This window comes from Acartia tonsa, chromosome 12, assembly GCF_053477335.1.
Source record: "Acartia tonsa isolate MP-2025a chromosome 12, ASM5347733v1, whole genome shotgun sequence".
Classification (NCBI taxonomy): Eukaryota; Metazoa; Arthropoda; class Copepoda; order Calanoida; family Acartiidae; genus Acartia; species Acartia tonsa.
In genome coordinates, this window is record NC_137271.1 from 46,845,078 (window position 1) to 46,866,518 (window position 21,441).

Below are 21,441 nucleotides of genomic sequence, written 5' to 3' on the forward strand. Positions count from 1 at the left end.
ACAGGACCATTAGGTATATACCCTGAAGAGTAGAGCCCAATCGGTTCAGCGGTTACTGAGATCTTAAGCTTCGGACAATGATTAATGATAATACACGCACGTCCTCTCTCCCATTTTTAAAAAGTTTCCAAAGGCATAATATGATTACCAGTATGACTTTGCAACCGATTAATATCCGGTGGATTAGAACTGGCTCTGAGCCATACTGAAAAAATAGTAATAGTAATAGTTTTTAATGTCATTATTAAATTTAAGAACTAAATATGTTCAGCATTGTAGCACAATGCTTAAACTTTACATTATTTTTTTACTTTTAAAATCATATCCCGAGGATGCTAGATCAAATCAACCTAAACACACAAAATATCATTTTCACTTTCTGAGATTTTGCTGAATAAATGGCGAAAACTGTTTTTTATTATATATTAATTTATATATTAAACAACAGTCACTTAAAATCTTAGAAAAAAGCTATTTTTTAAAATTTGTTTTTGAAGGGGCTAGAACACGCATACACTAGCCAATTAAGGAGAAGTAAAAATTTAAAACACACGCTACCCCTATATAGTCTACAAAGTATAATACAATAACTTAAAAAAAAAATTATTATTTTAAGAACAAATTTAAACTGCGACCATGGCTCAACGTCAACACGTAGCGCATCTGCTTATCATCAGGGAGGTAAAAGGTTCAAATCTTGGCCAGACACTGCTGCCATGCCAGGTATGCAACATGAAAAGTTGAAGTATGAGGAATTCCTTGGTTCATAAGACGGCACAACTCATTACCATGAACAGTTAGGACTTTCAGGCAGGTGGTTCAATAAAAAAGTTGGTTGCTGGACAGGTGTTACTTAAACTAATACAGAAAAAGAAAGATATGGTTCCTCTTAGTTAACCAGGGTTCAACACGTAGCGCAGCTGCTTATCATCAGGGAGGTATTAGGTTCGAATCTTGGCTGGACACTGCATTAAAACTGAAGACGTTAAATGGTTCCTACTGCTGCTATGCCAGGTGTGCAACCTGAGCTGGATCTTTAAATCGTTTATAGGTGCGCTGAACCGGGGCGATTCATTGCAGCGCACCATCAGATTATTAATACCAATCTTTAAATCGAAATGGCATGGGTGATTTACCGCGGCCAGTGGCGCGGTACCGGCGCGCCAGTGGTACCCAGCAAGTACCATTGGCGAACCAAACCGGGGTGAACTGTATTTAAAAAGTAAATATTTTTTAGAATTACTTTAATATTTTATCGCAAAATTAAATTAAATTATGTATTGGTTTATATAAAATACCATACTGACACGGCATTTAATATAAAATACTGTACTGACACAACTTAAGTAATAAAGTTGTACTGGCGCGGATTGATATTTTTTTGAGTCTCGCCAGGGATCTAGCAACACCGCACCGAAAACCTTTTAAAAATCCATGTTTTATACAGTAACTGTGGCGCACCATCAGCGCGCCTCCGGTTCACCTTTGAATCGCCCCGATTCAGTGCACCTCTAAAATGATTTAAAGATCCAGCTCTGAAAAGTTAGAAACCCTCGACCCTGACTCAACATGTAGCGCATCTGCTCGTTGTCTGGGAGTTGATAGGATCGAATCTTAGCTTTGCACTGCGTCATAACTAAAGATGTTAAAATAAGTTCCTACTGCTACTAGGTTAGTTGTGCGATCTTAATAGTTAGAATAAAGGGAATGCCTTGGCACAAAATAGTTGCTCAGTTTGGGTACCAGTATAAAACATTGGGTACCAGTATAAAACTTTTGGTACTAGAATGAAATTTTGGGTACCAGTATAAAATTTTGAGTAACAGTATAAAACTTTAGGTACCAGTATAAAACTTTGGGTACCAGTATAAAACTTTGTGTACCAGTATAAAACTTTAGGTACCAGTATGAAACTTTTAGTACCAGTAAAAAACTTTGTGTACCAGTAAAACCTTTGGGTACCAGTATAAAACTTTGAGTACCAGTATAAAACTTTTGGTACTAATATTAAAGTTTGGGTGACAGTATAAAACTTTGGGTACCAGTATAAAACTTTGGGTAACGGTATAAAACTTTGAATACCAGTATGAAACTTTGGGTACCAGTATAATACTTTGGGTACCAGTGATAAAACTTTGGGTACCAGTATAAAATTTGAGTACCAGTATAAAACTTTGGGTACTAGTATTAAAGTTTGGGTACCAGTAAAAAACTTTGGGTACCGGTAAAAATTTGATTACCAGTATAAAACTTTGGGTACTAGTATTAAAGTTTGGGTGACAGTAAAAAACTTTGGGTACCAGCAAAAAACTTTGTGTAACAGTAAAAAACCTTGGGTACCTGTATAAAACTTTGAGTAACAGTATTAAATTTGGGACAAGTATAAAACTTTGGGTACCAGTATCAAACTTTGGATACCAGTATAAAACTTTGGGTACCAGTATAAAATTTGGGTACCTATTAATATCAAACTACAGCCTCAGCCATAATAAGCTGCGCGGCTTAATTTTCCCATCAGCCACTTCAAGCCGCACTCAGCCGCGTGGCTTTGAATAAGCTGCAGCCGCACCAAGCCGCGCGGCTTTTGGTAAGCCGCAGCCTCAGCCATAAATCTTTCAGTCACTGTAAGCCTCAGCCACAAAATTCCCATTCAGCCACTCTAAGCCTCAGCCCCCCTGATTCTTATTCAGCCGCAGCCGCATTCAGCCGCAGCCACACTCAGCCGCATTAAGCCTCAGCTACCCTCAGCCTCAGCCATTTCCATCACCATAAGCCTCAGCCACAAAATAGTATTCAGCCGCAGCCGCGCGGCTTCCGAACCCTGGTGGTTTTCAATAATTGATTATTTTAGACAAAACAAATACATTTAATTTAGTGATGATTTTGTAGTGTTTAGCGATTTTTATAAAAAAAAAAGATAATTAAATAAATATGAGAGCATATTGAAAGCCCTAGCTGAAACTCATTAAGCGGCTTTATTAGAGGGTGGGCAAAAAAATGCGGTCCTTTTTAAAATTTAAATTGCACGGCTTGTGTTAGTTAGTTAGTTAGTGTGTCAGTTAGGACATTTAACCCCTAGCCCCTAAACTTTGCTCAGCACAGGAATGGTTCTTATATTTCCAAAAACTAGAGCTTATAGCAGGTCTAGCGATATAAAAACTCTTTTCTATTATTAACACAAGCGGCGCAATTTTAATTTTAAAAATGTCCGCATTTTTTTGCACACCCTTTAGATTAAATCTACTATTACAATGTATGGGAAATAAAACCCTAGTAAACTTCGCATACGATGTATTTAAGCCAAATGGAAGATTGCTGATCTGAGTTGTTATTTGTATAAAAGAAAAAAATATTACTTAATTGTGCCAAAAAAAGGGATAAACAACAGGGAAGGGACAATGGGCAATTAATTAAATTGTATGGTTGTGACACTTTAAGGTCGAAAAACCTTATAGTATGAAAAAGTAATTATTACTTAATTGTGCCATTATACAGTATAAAAAAATGAGTATTACTTAAGGGGGGGGGGGGTTTAATGCAACCATCTCGTAATCAGTGAGCAAATGGCACTTAGAATTCGAATTTCGATCTGAAATTTTGCATGAGTAATCCTTGATAGGTCTATTTTCCCTAAATCGAACAAAAAGTTGGAAAAGTAACGGCTGGCGGCTGGCAGCTCAGCCGTTTAGCCGTTTTATGCCTATTTTTAGGGCAAATTCATCATTAATTACGTAGGAATCAACTTTTTAAAACATATTTTTGGTTTAATTCATGTTAAATGATAACAATAACCATTTTTTAAAATTTTTAGTACCAGCTGCTAAATGGCTAGAACTGGCTGAAAACGGCTGGGAGCGGCCAAGAGTATGAAGAGTAGATAGGGCTTGTGACATGTCTAGGGGTAGGTTTTTATGTGTGCTGAGCTCAAAAATGCTACTAAAAATAGTGACGGCTAATCCATATGGCAGCTGGGTAACAGCTGCAGCTCAGCTGCAAGCGGCCAAGAGTAGAATGAGTAGATAGGGCTTGTGACGTGTCTAGGGGTAGGTTTTTATGGGTGCTGAGCTCAAAAATGCTACCAAAAATAGTGGAGGCCCATCCACATGTGCAGCTGGGTAATGGACGCAGCTCAGCTGGGTAACGGCCGCAGCTCAGACGAGATAGGCCAAGAGTAGAATGAGTACATGAGGCATGTGACGTGTCCAGTATTAGGTTTTTATGGGTGCTGAGCTCAAAAATGGTACCAAAAATAGTGGTAGCCCATCCATATGGCAGCTGAGTAACAGCTGCAGCTCAGCTGCGAGTGGCCAAGAGTAAAATGAGTAGATATGGCTTGTGATGCGTCTAGGGGTAGGTTTTCATGGGTGCTGAGCTTAAAAATGCTACCAAAATTAGTGGCAACCCATCCATATGGCAGCTGAGTAACAGCTGCAGCTCAGCTGCGAGTGGCCAAGAGTAGAATGAGTAGATATGGCTTGTGATGTGTCTAGGGGTAGGTTTTCATGGGTGCTGAGCTCAAAAATGGTACCAAAAATAGTGGCGACCCATCCATATTGCAGCTGGGTAACAGCTGCAGCTCAGCTGCGCGCCACCAAGAGTATAATGAGTAGATAGAGCTTGTGACATGTCTCAGGGTAGGTTTTTATGGGTGTTGAGCTCATATATGCTACTAAAAATAGTGGTGACCAATCCATATATGGCAGCTGAGTAACAGCTACAGCTCAGCTAGGAGCAGCCAAGAGTAGAATGAGGAGATAGGGCTTGTGACGTGTCTTAGGGTAGGTTTTTATGAGTGCTGAGCTCAAAAATGCTACCAAAAATAGTGGTGACCCATACATGTGGCAGCTGGGTAACAGTGGCAGCTCAGCTGGGAGCAGCCGAAAGTAGAATAAGTACATAGGGCTTGTGACGTGTCCAGGGGTAGGTATTTATGAGTGCTGAGCTCAAAAATACTACCAATAATAGTGGCGGCTCATCCATATGGCAGCTGGGTAACAGCTACAGCCCACAAGCCCTATATACGCATTCTACTCTTATCCTCTCCCAGCTGAGCTGCAGCCGTTACCCAGCTGCCATATGGATGGGTCGCCACTATTTTTGGGAGCATTTTTGAGCTCAGTACCCATAAAAACTTACCCCAGGACAAGTCACAAGCCCTATGTACTCATTTTACTCTTGGCCGCTCCCATCTGAGCTGCATCTGTTGCTCAGATGCCATATAGATTGGCCGCAACTATTTTTGGTACCATTTTTGAGCTCAGCACCCATTAAAACCTACCTCTAGACACTTCATAAGCCCTATCTACTCATTCTACTCTTGGCCTCTCACAGCTGAGCTGCGGCCGTTACCCAGCTGCCATATGGATGGGCCGCCACTATTTTTGGTACCATTTTTGAGCTCAGCACCCATAAAAACCTACCCCTAGACACGTCATAAGCCCCATTTACTCATTCTACTCTTGACCACTCGCAGCTGAGCAGCAGCTGTTACCCAGCTGCCATATGTATTGGCCGCCACTATTTTTGGTACCATTTTTGAGCTCAGCACCCATAAAAACCTACCCCTAGACACGTCATAAGCCCCATCTACTCATTCTACTCTTGACCACTCACAGCTGAGCAGCAGCTGTCACCCAGCTGCCATATGTATTGGCCGCCACTATTTTTGGTACCATTTTTGAGCTCAGCACCCATAAAAACCTACCCCTAGACACGTCACAAGCCCTATCTACTCATTCTACTCTTGGCCGCTCGCAGCTGAGCAGCAGCTATTACTCAACTGCCACATGGATTGGCCATCACTATCTTTGGTAGTATTTTTGAGCTCAGCAACCATAAAAACCTAACCCTGGACATGTCACATGCCCTATGTACTCCTTCTACTCTTGGCCTCTCCCAGCTGAGCTGCCGCCGTTACTCAGCTGCCACATGGATGGGCCGCCACTATATTTGGTAGCATTTTTGAGCTCAGCACCAATAAAAACCTACCCCTAGACACGTCACAAGCCCTATCTACTCATTCTACTCTTGGCCGCTCGCAGCTGAGCTGCAGCTGTTACCCAGCTGCCATATGGATTGGCTGTCACTATTTTTGGTAGTATTTTTGAGCTCAGCACACATAAAAACCTAACCCTAGACATGTCACAAGCCCTATCTACTCTTCATACTCTTGGCCGCTCCCAGCCGTTTTCAGCCGGTTCTAGCCGTTTAGCAGCTGGTACTAGAAATTTAAAAAATGGTTATTGCTATCATTTAATATGAATTAAACCAAAACTATGTTTTAAAAAGTTGATTCCTAGGTAATTAATGATGAATTTGCCCTAAGTGCCATTTGCTCACTGATTACGAGATGGTTGCATTAAAAACCCCCCCTTATGCCAAAAAATATAGGGATATATAGGGAACAACCTATAGAATGAAAATGAAAGAAAAAAATTACTTAATTGCGCCAACAAATGAAGATCAAAGTGGAAACTTGCATGTGATTTTGATAATTATATTAAAGCCCCGAGAAGTAGAATCAGAAACTTTAGTCCGTTTCAAAATATCTCGTTCCTAGCTCTCAAAAAAGTTCTTAAAGATGGCCAGAATGATGGTTTTCAGTAATTTCTAAGACTAGGAATAAGATATTTTGAAGTGGACAAAAGTTCCTCATTCGACTCCTTGATGCCTTTTCTTGGAGCACCATGAAGCTGATAATTCTGATTCAATAATTTTTTACTTACATTCAAAATTGCTACAAAATTCTATGTCTGGTGTATTATATTTATACAATCATGTGCAAGTTCCAACTTTTGTCTCAGATAAAAATGTCCAAAATTAACCCACCCTAATATAAAGGGATAAACAACCTTTAGCATGAAAAGTAGGTATTACTTAAGTGTGCCAAAAAATAATAAAGGTATAAACAAACTTTAGTATAATTTGTGTTAAAACTAATGGGATATATAACCTATAGTATGTAATAGGAAATAATGATTAATTGTGCCCAAAATTTATTTTTTTACTGTCACAAGAATCATCATACGAAGTTTGAAATTGATAAGACAATTAAAACATGCCAAAATAATAGTTTGCTATCAAAAATATCCTTTGCAGCAGGAGGAGGGTGATTGAAAAAAGGGGTAATTAATTTTTTTGGTGGGGTGGGTGGTAGGGTAATTTTTCCTTTTTCCACCCACCCATTGGATTTACCTGGTTGCTTTGACTTCTTAGTTTTACTCTACAATTGATATGACAAAAGTAACAATAAAAGCTAAATGTTAAAGACATACGGACCATCCCTGATCGTAAAGAATCTTTGCTTTTAAAAACATTTATGGTGTTATAAGTAGGCCTAATTCCAGGGTTCGGAAGCCGCGCCTCAGCCACGCATAAGCCTCAGTTTTAAACCTGATTGTGAGTAGAAAAAGAAATTTCAGAAAGAAGGATTGTCTGCTAAAGAGCAGTTTTAAACATCCAGCTGAATTTTATAGTGATAAAATGAAGATTTCACTAAGGCTTACACGTGGCTTACGCGCGGCTTCCGAACCCTGCCTGATTCTCTAAAGTTAGGATTTAGATGCACACAGATTGGAGTTGGGAATCTATTAGCCAATCTAAGATTGGAAAGCCTCATGCACAGAGGATTGTATTCTATGTTACATATCAAGCTGACCCGCAACTATTATGGAAACTACTTTTTTTAAACATCAACATGTGCTAGAGTTTTGGCAGGTGTTCCTTAATTAATGGCACTCTAATATGAATGAGGAGCATGGATGCGGGAAAGCATGGTTTAAGTTGTGTGATAGGTAGAATCCTAACTTCCTACATATCTCACTGCTTACAACCTAAGGGCCTCTCTGGAAAGGTTGTGTGATAATAATTTGACAAATTGCAACATCATTTGTCAACGAAGTGAAAAGTCAAAATAAGGAATTGTACTCAGTGTTCCCGTCCTGAGCATAGTGCACTAAGCACTACTAAATGGGATACCCTTCACTTTTATTGTAACAGGCCTAATTCAATGATTTAGATTTAAAAAACGATGAAATGTTGAGTTGATTTCTCTTTGCTCTGGTCATCTGTCAACCAATCCAGGTATTTATTATGTACATCTACAGTTACAATAGGATACAAAAAAATTTGCCCGCCACACAAAATTAAAATCAATAGAAGTGAAAGCCTTAGGGTGTAAGACATACATTTAGGAGAAGAGGGTTTGTAATTAAACATACTCAAAAGTCAAACATGCATTTTGTCACTTAATAAAAGTTTTGATTTTTTCAAGTATACAGTCTGATAAATAAATAATATTGTTTGAAGATAAAACTTTATTATGCCTAAAAATATAAGATTTTTAATCATTCTTAACAAACATATACTCTGTTTCTTTTAAAGAAATGGCTACCAGTGAGGACAAAGATAGATTTTTCTCCTTGTGCTATGAGGGGGATGTTGATGAAGTTGCCCAACTGTTGAGACAAGATCCTTCTCTAATCAAACATAAACATCAGGAAAAAGGTAAACATTTATTTTATCATTTTAAGGACAGAAACAGGAAAAACCATTTAAAAGAGTGTAGATAATTTTGAAGTTAGAAAAAATTAATTCATTTATATGCATTTCTTTCTATTATGAATCAAACTGTAATGGAGAACCATGTCTTAAACACTATTTCTTAGATGTCACTGATCTAAAATTAGAGTTATAAATAGATAGATAGATAAGGACAAGATAGATTAATATATATAATTAAATATTGAAAGATATTATTCAGAGACGTGCAAAATAAAAGAAGGTGGAGACAATTCTAAGGTTTCTAACCCCCCCAATAATAAATAGATAGATAGACATAACAATATGGGAAAGGTAAATAAACAATCAAATAGATAGACAGACAGAACAACATATGGAACAAAGAAAGAAGTAGAAGAGAGTATTTAAGATACAGAAATATAAAGACAAAAATGATAACGATTATAATCATATTCAGGTGATACACCAATGATACATGCATCAAGAGGAGGAAACCTCCCTGTGGTACAGTATCTAGTCAAGGAGAAAGGTGCTAATGTTAAAGAAAAAAATAATAGAGGTAAGTTTCAGTATTTTGTATCAGGGAGTAAGGGAGAGACAATAGGCAATTGATTCAATTTTATAGTTGTAACCCTTTAAGGTTGAAAAACCAGATATTTCCAGATAAAAGGAGTGTTTCAAATGGAGCTTTTATTGGAAAATTGTTAAATTTTTGAATTAATATTAGTTCAAAATGTACAATCCTCCAAACAATACTTTACTACAAGCCTTTGATTATTGAGATCAAAAACTTTGATACAATTCATTTCCATAATTGTTATTATTTAATCTTTGGAAAATTAAAGGATCAGGCCATTTTCCTTCCACAACTACTTTTACCCAAATTTTTGTTTTATAGTTATTACAAAGCTTTGCTATGAAAAAAACCTTTAGATTATAAAATTTATTAAAACAGTTACCTCCCTTTAACTTTTAACACAAGTTATTTCTTTTAAAGAAATAAATAAGAGATATCTTTTGACAAAATTTGGTACTAAATAGATATAAAGTTTTGAGTATTAATACATCTTAATGTTAAAGATCTTTAAAGTTCAGAAAACATATCATAGTTTATCTAGTGACTGCGCCCCTAGCATCCAGGACAGAAAAATAGCTTAAAACCATCTTGAGATTTTAATGATAAAAAACTTAATCAACTCAGGACTTCATGAATTTTCCCTAAAATCTCGAAATCAATAGGATCATTAATTACTACAGAAAAATATTATCCTACAGACAAAAAAACTTTCTACTTTACATTATAGGATATTAGCACAACTACTATTGTATCGGAAAGGAAGTGTTCGTGTGTGCACTAAGTAAAAATTTCTGATCATGGAAAGAAAACGAAGTTGCTGGTTTTATCATATTTTCACAGTAGCTTTTGCAGGGTTAGAAAATATGCCCAGGGGCTAAAAATAGGAGAAAGGCTACTGTGAAAAAATGACGAAACCGGAATCTTCGTTTTCTTTCCATGATCCAAAATTTCTATACCCATTAATCCTTACTCCAATAAATCAGCGACGACAACATTTTCTTCAGTGATACCTCCCAGAGTGCGGCATTCATAGTGAGATGAGTTGGTTTTTCTCCATCGTGAGCGTTTTTCCTTTGTTGATCGGAGAATGCTTGGGACAAATGTTTTGTGCCATGGAAAGTGTATTTGAATGTTAGGACCCAGCTATAAGCATAGTTGCCAGATATTTTTTAGATCAAAGTGTACAAAAAATGTGTACATTGGGCCTTTGATGTGTACATTTGTGGGGGAGGGGAAGGAAAAGGGGAAGGGGAAAAGAGAAAAGGGGAGAGGGGTGAGGGGGGCATACATTACTTATAAAAGTCCATTTTCCTAAAGTTAAAAATGCATACATTACGCACAAAATGCGTACATCTGGCACCGCTGGCTATAAGTCTGTTCTGCTTGCATAAGCACATTGTCTCTTTTGTTTTGTTTAATGAAAAGACCAATTGCACCTATGTAACATGTTGATTTTGATGTATTACGCTTCAGAATAATACTTGTATTCGTTCAAACCATTTATGATCCTATTATGCTTGTTTGATCTGATTACTGTATTTATATGTATTATTTTATCTAATGTATTTTATATTTCTTTTAGATGCACAGTTTTCATCTTGTACTAAAAGATTTATAAACTTCTGTGTTATCCATCCTCATTGGACAGCAAGTATTGGGTTGATTGTCTATCAGCAATTTGACTGAATGTAAAGATCTTGAGTTAAGTCACAGTGATACAACTATATAAGAATAAGCAAAGCATGTTATAAATAAGAATTATAGTATTGTTAACTAATTGTACCTAACTGTTGTAGGAATCACAAACCAAAGTTTGAAAGGAGCCAACCATTACGGATGTACAGATGAGCAGGACCTAATTTTAGGAAAGCTTTGCTCATAACAACTAATATTCTTAATATAATTTATTTCCACAACACATTAATCCAGAGAAATATTAAACAAGAATTAGATAAAACAAATGTATTAAAATGATTCATTTTAAAAAAGATAAATTATTTTCAAAATCAAAATTTCCTGTCAGTTTGTTTATTGTTTATCTTTTTGTTATCGTACTAGTTTGTATAAGAATGCAGCGAGATTACGTGTGATGTTGTTCATATATGGTACCCAAAGTGGTTTAGAAACTGATAAGTTCAAGCACATTCCCTTAAGGGCCAGTACCTAAAGTCTGAGACTCCTAAAAATTTAACATTTGATCCATTGTCCTCTCCATTACTCCCTGATTCAGTATAATCTTTAGATATATTACCAATTAATTCTAGAAGAGAAATAGATACATTGATAGATAGAAAGTTGGATAAAGAATGGATAGACAAATAAATATTGAAACACAAATAATTATAGTTAAATATAGGTGCTACAGCATTGTTAATAGCCTCACAAGAAGGACACCTCCATGTGGTACAGTATTTAGTGGAGGAGAAAGGTGCTGATATTAAGAAAAGAACTGATGATGGTAAGTTTTTTTTTATTAGTGGTATAAGTATATTTACTTACTTAAATATAGATGAATGTTGGATAAAGAAGAGATAGACTTATAAATATTCAGACACAAATAATTATTATAATTGTATTCAGGTCTTACAGCATTGTTAATAGCCTCACAAGAAGGACACCTCCCTGTGGTACAGTATTTTGTAGAGGAGAAAGGTGCTGATATTATGGAAAGAGATGATCTTGGTAAGTTTTATCATTGGTAGTACTTTTAGAAATATTAAGTAATGAATTATATGTAGATATATTTATAGTTTATTTGTTTAGTATTATCTTTAGGTATATTAAATAATAAATTTTAGATAGATAGAAAGATGGATAAAACATAGACAGATAAATATTGACACACAAATGATAATGAAAATAATTATATTCAAGTTCTACATCATTGTTAATAGCCTCACAGTTTGGCCACCTCCCTGTGGTACAGTATTTAGTAAAGGAGAAAGGGGCTGATATTATTAAAAGAGATTATCTTGGTTTTATTATGAAGTAGTATCTTCAAATAAAATGACTTCCAAATTATAAATAGATTGATAGCAATATGGATAAAGAATGGATAGACAAATAAATATTGAAACACAAATAATAATAATTATATTCAGGTAATACAGCATTGTTACTATCCTCAGCATATGGACACCTCCCTGTGGTACAGTATCTTGTAGAGAAGAAAGGTGCTGATATTAAGGAAAGAAGTAATCATGGTAAGGTTTATTATTTAGTAGTATCTTTAGATATATTTATAGTTTATTTGTTTAGTATTATTTTTAGGTATATTAAATTATAGATTTTAGATAAATAGAAAGATGGATAAAACATAGACAGATAAATATTGACACACAAATAATAATGGAAATAATCTTATTCAGGTTCTACAGCATTGTTAATAGCCTCACAGTTTGGCCACCTCCCTTATTTAGTATTTAGTAAAGGAGAAAGGGGCTGATATTAATGAAAGAGATAATCTTGGTTTTATTATGAAGTAGTATCTTCAAATAATATAACTTTCAAATTATAAATAGATTGATAGCAATATGGATAAAGAATGGATAGACAAATTAATATTGAAACACAAATAATAATAATTATATTCAGGTGTTACAGCATTGTTACAAGCCTCAGCATATGGACACCTCCCTGTGGTACAGTATCTTGTAGAGGAGAAAGGTGCTGATATAAAAGAAAGAAATAATTTTGGTAAGTTTTATTATTAAGTAGTATCATTAGATATATTATAAGTTATAAACTATAGACAGATAAATGAATAGATAGATTCAGGCATATGCTGGGTAGAAATTTAATAAAAAATAATATGAAGGTGTTAATTACCATTAAAATATTGATATTTAGGGACGTGTGAAATTGACTGGAAATTTTAATATTTTGGCCGAATAAAAATATTAAAAAATCAGGTCAGGATTTTATTGCCCTAGACATCCTATTTTTTTAATTTCTAACCCTTTATTACTAATCTCCAAACTTCTCATGAACTTTATGATTTTACAAGTTTATTAAAACTAATTAAATGCTAATCAGAGCAATAAAAATCCGAGTATATATTTACCATTTAAAAACACCAAATCTCTCCAAGATATATATTATTCAAGTTTTATACAAGTTTGGGTATCATTATAATTATTCAAATTTGGGTACTTTATTTCTTAATATCTGCGGAAAACTGTTTGTAATAAAATGCAATATTAGAATATTACATAAAAGTGAAACTCCATCCCCCCTTTTAGCACACTATTAGTTTTTAACATCTAGGCATATCTTAATATAATTCTATTTAGTTTTAATTTAACCTTTTTCCTGTTATAATTTTTTTGTTTCAAATTTAAAATCCACGGAAAAATGTCTATAATATGATGCGATAAATAACTAGTTAATTAAAGTCAACGAAACCGCTAGTAATTATCTAAATTACTATCTATTTAAATATCCGCGGAAAACTGTCTGTAATACATAGGGAGGGAGGAGAAATTGAGCTGTTAATTACATTAGTATCCAAAGTTACTTCCATAATATGAAAGGATGACAACATCCATAAAAGCGAAATGGTAGTACAATCAAACATTAACATAAATGTATATGTATAAACAAAAAGTATTACATAGTTGCTACTCTTTCTAAATCTAAATAATACTAGCATGCATGAATTAATGGAGCACAGACGGACAAATTATAGAAAAGCTTCGTTTAGACAAACGTTTAAACAGTATATAGCCCCTACCCCCTTCCCCTGATGTATGATATATAATGTCTACCTATGAGAACTTTTAAAAAGCGAAGTTTTTCTATAATTAGAGTCGGTCCGTCCGTACCTCCGTCCGTCACAAACAGATAGCTTTTTTAGTTAATTTAGGCATGTTAGAATTGTCCTATCGATTTCAAACTTCAATTCTTCAGACAACAAAGTATAATGTTTCAAGCAAAGCAACTTTATAATCAACTTCTAAAAATGTAAGTATGTCCAAAACATTATCCTGTATCAAGCAGTTTTTCAACAAATTTACACTTTTGCTTCAACTTGTATATTGTGATTATTCAGTTCTGACACTATACAAGTGTTAATGTTCGTTTGTCCTACAGTTTCAGTGCTTCGCTTTTATGGATGTTGTCATCCTTGTTATTAAAGTATTAGTATTGGGTTATTTATGGCCCTCCCTCAAAACTTTTATTAATAAATGGAATAATGAATAACCCCCCCCCCCCCTTAATCCTGTAAATGTATGTACGTGCTCAATTTTTAACCTCATTTCCTGTACTTTGGTTAAAATGTTTTTTTGGGAGGGTGGGGGGGGGGGGGAAGGCGGATGATGTGAATCATCATTGGGCCGGTATATGTAGTTCACTTAAATATTTGGAAAAATTTATAGATTTTTCTACCATTAACACAAGCCGCAAAATTTCAATATCAACCTTAAGTCGTAACCCCCCCTCTCCCACCTAATCCATCGGCATCCTTTTTCTGTATCATTTCATATCTTAAACATTCTTTCTCAGAGAAATTTTGAGTTTCTTGTCTTTAAAAGCGAAGCTTTTCTATAATAAGAGTCGGTCCGAAAAATCAGATCATCGGTTAATTAGATCACAGAAAAATGTAACTAAAAATTCAAAATTCCATATTTATCAAATTTTTTCGTTATAAGTTTTATTTGCTGTAGCTTAAATAATATGATGAATGATGTGGGTGAGGTAGGTTTATATCAACAAGGATGACAATATCCGTTAAAGCGAAACATTAACATAAATGTATAAGTATAATCAAATTATAAGTAAGTATTGCTATGCTTTCTAATTCTATAAATTCTATACAATACTAACATATTTATGATGGACAGACTGACGTCTATAACCAACACAAATTATAAAAAGGCTTCGTTTATTAAAGAGGGGAGGGGAATTTATTTATTATTTCCTAATTTCCATATGTCTAGTGTTGTTATTCTTGGGGGGGGGGGGGGGGGGTTCATATATCGGGCAACCTTTCTCAAATAGGGGAAAGGGGGAGTATATTGTCAAAGCTAAAGCCATATAGAATTTCATATCGGTCAACCCTTCTTAAATAGGGGAGGGGGGGAGTATATTGTCCAAGCTAAAGCCATATAGAATTTCCATCGTATTACAGACAGTAATTTTTCAAGTCTCTTTACCCAGTGGCCCCGTCCCCCCTTTTTTAGACTCCTAGACTTATGTGATTAATCAACTTTGGAACTGAGAGGAATGTTTTATCTTTCAAAATTATCAGGCAGCTTTGTTGATATGAGTTTCAGCATAACAGAATGATGAACACTCTCCAATCAAGATAAACAAAATTAACCTTCATCAATTAAAAAAAATAAAAGAACGTGATTTAAAGCACTGGGTACTGTTATAATTTACAGTCCAATGTCCCCTTCCTCACAAGGTAAATACATGGTCCGATATGGATAAACTTTAATTACTATCATGTACTTGGTGACCATTCCCTTCCACATTTCATTTACATTTTTACGTGCATATTATGGCAGGAGGAAAATAGTCGTTAATTTAGGTTGCTTTAATGGACATCATTGACATCGTTTACCTAGTAGAAGGGGATTGGGCAGGTTAAAGGGGCTAGATAGGGGCATCGTTATATTAGACAGCTACAAGTTTCACTTCATTAGAGTACAGGATAATCTTGCGTAAGATCTAAGTAATAATAAATCCAATTAGTATAAACTACAAATTTCTTAAAATTGAAAAAACAGCATGTCTTGAATCAATTTGCTATTGTGTCTTTTTGCGAATATAAAACAGCAAGTGAACGTGATTATATACAGAGGTGAATGCACACTCATTTATACTATAACATTTCAAATCAAGTCTAAAATCAAAGAACCCCAACACTAATAAAATAGGCGAAAACCAGTGTTATTATTTTATAAAGGCAGAACTCAATCAGTCTAATGGGTACTCAGAGATTTAGCTTGATAAAGACCCTAAAAATGACTAAACTAAAATTCATAAAATATTTTAATACGTATGGATGTTGTTGTCAGTAATATGTTAGTATGTATGGACTCAATTGTATATAAACTTCGCTTCGCTTTTATGGATGTTGTAATTCTTGTTTTAAAACTTTTATTCAAGAGATAAGACAATGCACGATAAATTGATGTATTAATAATTATCGCATCGTATTTAAAGACAATGGAAGATAAGTTGATGTATATACCCAATGATCTATTATTACATACATCTAACAGTGAGAGTTTTAGATTAAAAAAGGTAAAAATGATAAAAGTAATTCTACTATGTATTGGCATGTATTGATGTTCAGATTTCGTGATTATTATTCAAAATATTTATTAATTTGGTGTTTTACCTAGAGGTCATAAAAAATCTGTGAGGTTGTAAAATTTCCCCCTTCCCCCCACGTAACAAAAACTGGCCAACCCAAGAAATTCATAAATTTGTTTATTATTTTATTGCCTTTACTGACCACAAAAATGAATATTTTTATTCCAATATTAATATTGAAAATATAAACCCTTCCTCCCTGAACAAAATTATAAATTTAGGTGTTAATTAATACTTCCTTTGTGAACGAAAAATTTAATATTTAAACCCATTAGATATATTGATATTTGAGTCCAAATATGGACTGACCACAAAATTTTTCAATTTTTTAAAATCTAATGCTACCTAGCCTATGCCTGGATAGATTTAGAGATAGTAATATGACAAATAATATTGAAACACAAATAATAATAATTATATTCAGGTGTTACAGCATTGTTAATAGCCTCAGCACATGGACACCTCCCTGTGGTACAGTATCTTGTAGAGGAGAAAGGTGCTGATATTAAGGAAAAAAATATTGATGGTAAGTTTTATTATTTAGTAGTATCTTTTATTGTCTAGATATTTATATACATATCTAATAATGGAACAGATAGATATAGAGAAAGAAACTAGTCGAATCACCTCCACCATATAAGGGCTTCATCTCCCCCCCCCCTTTCCATATGAAAATTTTGTAATTGATTAATATTTAGAAAGATGGATAAGGAATAGATAGACATATAAATATTCAGAAACAAATGATAATGATTACAATTACATTCAGGTGTTACAGCATTGTTACAAGCCTCAGCATATGGACACCTCCCTGTGGTACAGTATCTTGTAGAGGAGAAAGGTGCTGATATTAAGGAAAGAAGTAATAGTGGTAAGTTTTATCATTGGTAGTATCTTTAGATATATTAAGTTATGAATTATATGTAGATATATTTATAGTTTATTTGTTTAGTATTATCTTTAGATATATTAAATTATAGATTTTAGATAGATAGAAAGATGGATAAAACATAGACAGATAAATATTGACACACAAATGATAATGGAAATGATTATATTAAAGTTCTACAGCATTGTTAATAGCCTCACAGTTTGGCCACCTCCCTGTGGTACAGTATTTAGTAAAGGAGAAAGGGGCTGATATTATTAAAAGAGATTATCTTGGTTTTATTATGAAGTAGTATCTTCAAATAAAATGACTTCCAAATTATAAATAGATTGATAGCAATATGGATAAAGAATGGATAGACAAATAAATATTGAAACACAAATAATAATAATTATATTCAGGTAATACAGCATTGTTACTATCCTCAGCATATGGACACCTCCCTGTGGTACAGTATCTTGTAGAGGAGAAAGGTGCTGATATTAAGGAAAGAAGTAATCATGGTAAGGTTTATTATTTAGTAGTATCTTTAGATATATTTATAGTTTATTTGTTTAGTATTATTTTTAGGTATATTAAATTATAGATTTTAGATAAATAGAAAGATGGATAAAACATAGACAGATAAATATTGACACACAAATAATAATGGAAATAATCTTATTCAGGTTCTACAGCATTGTTAATAGCCTCACAGTTTGGTCACCTCCCTTATTTAGTATTTAGTAAAGGAGAAAGGGGCTGATATTAATGAAAGAGATAATCTTGGTTTTATTATGAAGTAGTATCTTCAAATAATATAACTTTCAAATTATAAATAGATTGATAGCAATATGGATAAAGAATGGATAGACAAATTAATATTGAAACACAAATAATAATAATTATATTCAGGTAGTACAGCATTGTTACAAGCCTCAGCATATGGACACCTCCCTGTGGTACAGTATCTTGTAGAGGAGAAAGGTGCTGATATTAAAGAAAGAAATAATTTTGGTAAGTTTTATTATTAAGTAGTATCATTAGATATATTATAAGTTATAAACTATAGACAGATAAATGAATAGATAGATTTAGAGATAGTAATATGACATATAATATTGAAACACAAATAATAATAATTATATTCAGGTTATACAGCATTGTTAATAGCCTCAGCACATGGACACCTCCCTGTGGTACAGTATCTTGTAGAGGAGAAAGGTGCTGATATTAAGGAAAAAAATATTGATGGTAAGTTTTATTATTTAGTAGTATCTTTTATTGTCTAGATATTTATATACATATCTAATAATGGAACAGATAGATATAGAGAAAGAAACTAGTCGAATCACCTCCACCATATAAGGGCTTCATCTCCCCCCCCCCTTTCCATATGAAAATTTTGTAATTGATTAATAGTTTGAAAGATGGATAAGGAATATATAGACATATAAATATTCAGACACAAATGATAATGATTACAATTACATTCAGGTACTACAGCATTGTTAGTAGCCTCATACACTGGACACCTCCCTGTGGTACAGTATTTAGTGGAAGAGAAAGGGGCTGATATTAAGGAAAGAGATAATGAAGGTAACTTTTTTTTTATGTTGCAGTATATATTTGTATATTAAAGGAACCCTGCAAGAAATATACCACTTTAATTACTGAAAGGATGCCACGAGTAGACCCAATTCCCAAAATTTGAAGCCTCCAGCTCCAATAACAAAAAAGTTATAGACATTTCAAAATTATATTCATGTACACTGAAAATTTTGAAAGTATTGTAGCGTGAGAATACCTGCCTTTAGGATTTTCAGCCATTCAGAAGTTTGAGTCTGTTCTCAGTCCGCTGAACAACCAATCACAGCTGAGCATCTGTATTACTTACTTTAGTTTCATTTTTTCCTGCTTTAATACAATGTACCTAATGTAAATCCATTATGAGGAATCAAAATCTTTAAAAAGATTATTATACTAAAATAATCTTTTTGAAATGTCTGTACTTTTTGTTATTAAAGCTGGAGGTTTGAAATTTTGGGTATTGGGTCTACTCGTGGCAGGCTTTCAGCAGTTAAAGCGGTGTATTTCTTAAAGGGTTTCTTTAAGTTATGAATCATAGATAGATAGATGGATGGAAAATAGATAGACAGATAAATAAGGAAACACAAAAGACAATTATTATAATTATATTCAAGTGTTACAGCATTGTTAGTAGCTGAAAGGGGTGGAGGTTTTAACAACCCCCTGAATTTTATATATTGGAAAGGCATGCCTTACCCTTTTTAAATTTATTAATTGTTTACACCCCCTTAATAAGTCATATGCATGCCAATTGTTGATTCCATGTTTGTCTATGTTTGTCTGTCTGATCTGTAGAGCTATGCCTTTTTTATTAAAAACAAGGATAACATGATCCAAGAAATCAACATTTCATAAATTTATTTCAAAATTATGGCAAAATCATTTTAAAAATAAAAATGCGGATAGATATTATGTAAGGATTATATAGTTGGAATGCTTTCTAAATGGTACCTAAGTATTTTCAGATATAATTTAGAAATGTTTTCAATATGACTAAACATTTAATATCCTAAAAATGACAAAAATTTGAAAGCAAAGTTATGATTAATAATGTTTCATATAACTTAAGGAATCACTGCAGTGTGTTATGCATCTTACAGGGATCTTCATGCTAAGTGTTTGGAATATTTGATCTTCTATGGAGGAGACTCAGATCAGCTAATTAATCCAGGTTAACTTATTTTGTACTGTGTTTACCTATTAGGAATTTTTCAGCTGCTGAGGGGGGAGTTTTTTGTTTGTTACTTTAGGTTTGGTTATACTGGGTTCCCTTGAAGGGTTGCACTACATGTACAGGGCTTGCAAGATTAGGGTTAAAGTAGAGAAATACCCCCCCCCCCCATTTCTTTAGATTTAATTTTAAAATAAGGTTGGGGGTTAAGTGCAGTCAATTTTCACTAAAACCAATAAAATTTTTGAATATAAGTGCAGTTGTAACCTTTTATAATATAGATAAGGATTTTGATTGCCTTTTATCTGAAAAGTGTATTTTCTCCATAGGAACCGTCTAAAAACATTGGGTTTTTAAAACTAATAATTTTTGTAATAAGTTGTACTAAAACAGTAGCTTTTAGTCTTATTAGAATACAGATGACAAAAAACTGCAACAATTCTACGTTTAAAGACATAAAACAGGAAAAAGTATTTGAATTATGAATTATTATTTAGCTATCTTTTATAAAGTAACTACAATATCATTCAAAGGAAAAAAAATATTGACTGCACTTATAGGGGGTATCAGTGCACTGAAAGTTTTTTCTCTAAAGGTTACAATGAATAATTTATCAAATCTAAAATCGTGCCTAATGATAGATTACAGTAATGACTTTATGAAAATATATATTTGTTTAGAAAATTATATACAGTTATTGAATGAAATGGAAATTCCAACACTACTTGAAAGGCCACCAACCTCCAAAGAAGCCTTAAAGTCTTATCTGGCTACTCATTTAAGTTTGTCAACAAAATATACAAGAAATGAGAAATTGAAATTCTTTCTTCATTATATGGAGGTGGCTACAAGTCAAAAAATATTGAATAAAAAAGATGTTTATGACATTTTTCACATCAGAATAGTTGGACATGCAATTTTAGACACAATTATAATGGACAATGCAATTAAGAACAATGACCAGGAGTCTGCTACTGAAATAATGAAGTTTGAAAATGAAGTTCATGGTAAAAATAAGTTATCTCTCCTACAATGTACCAGAATAAATCTGGTTAATGAAGATTTGAAACAATGGAATGTTAGGCAAATAAATAAGGAAGTTGATAATGACTGTTTGGGAAAGATAGGTATTAATAAAAAGAGAAAGCTGTGGATTTGTTTGTCAATTTTTGTTAGTACTGTGTTCCTGTCCATGCTACCATATACAATGGACCAGGAAAGACAAATTTTAAAAAAACTCATATTTGCTCTTATTATTGATCAATTATTAAAATGTGGATAAAATTTGACATAAAATAATATCAAAATCCCTCAATGAATGTTAGAAATATATGTAGTTACAAAAGGACAATTATAATCATGAATAATGCATCAAAGAAAAGACAGTAA

General features: G+C 33.6%; 1 long non-coding RNA gene across 1 annotated transcript; it reads left to right on the forward strand.

Moving 5' to 3' along the window:
• Nucleotides 1–7,329: 7,329 nt before the first annotated feature.
• On the forward strand, nucleotides 7,330–9,375 carry LOC145334799 (uncharacterized). Its single transcript, XR_013885000.1, has 3 exons — nucleotides 7,330–8,082; nucleotides 8,383–8,505; nucleotides 8,978–9,375. It is a non-coding gene; the product is annotated as an uncharacterized LOC145334799 (long non-coding RNA).
• The last annotated feature ends 12,066 nt before the right edge of the window (nucleotides 9,376–21,441 follow it).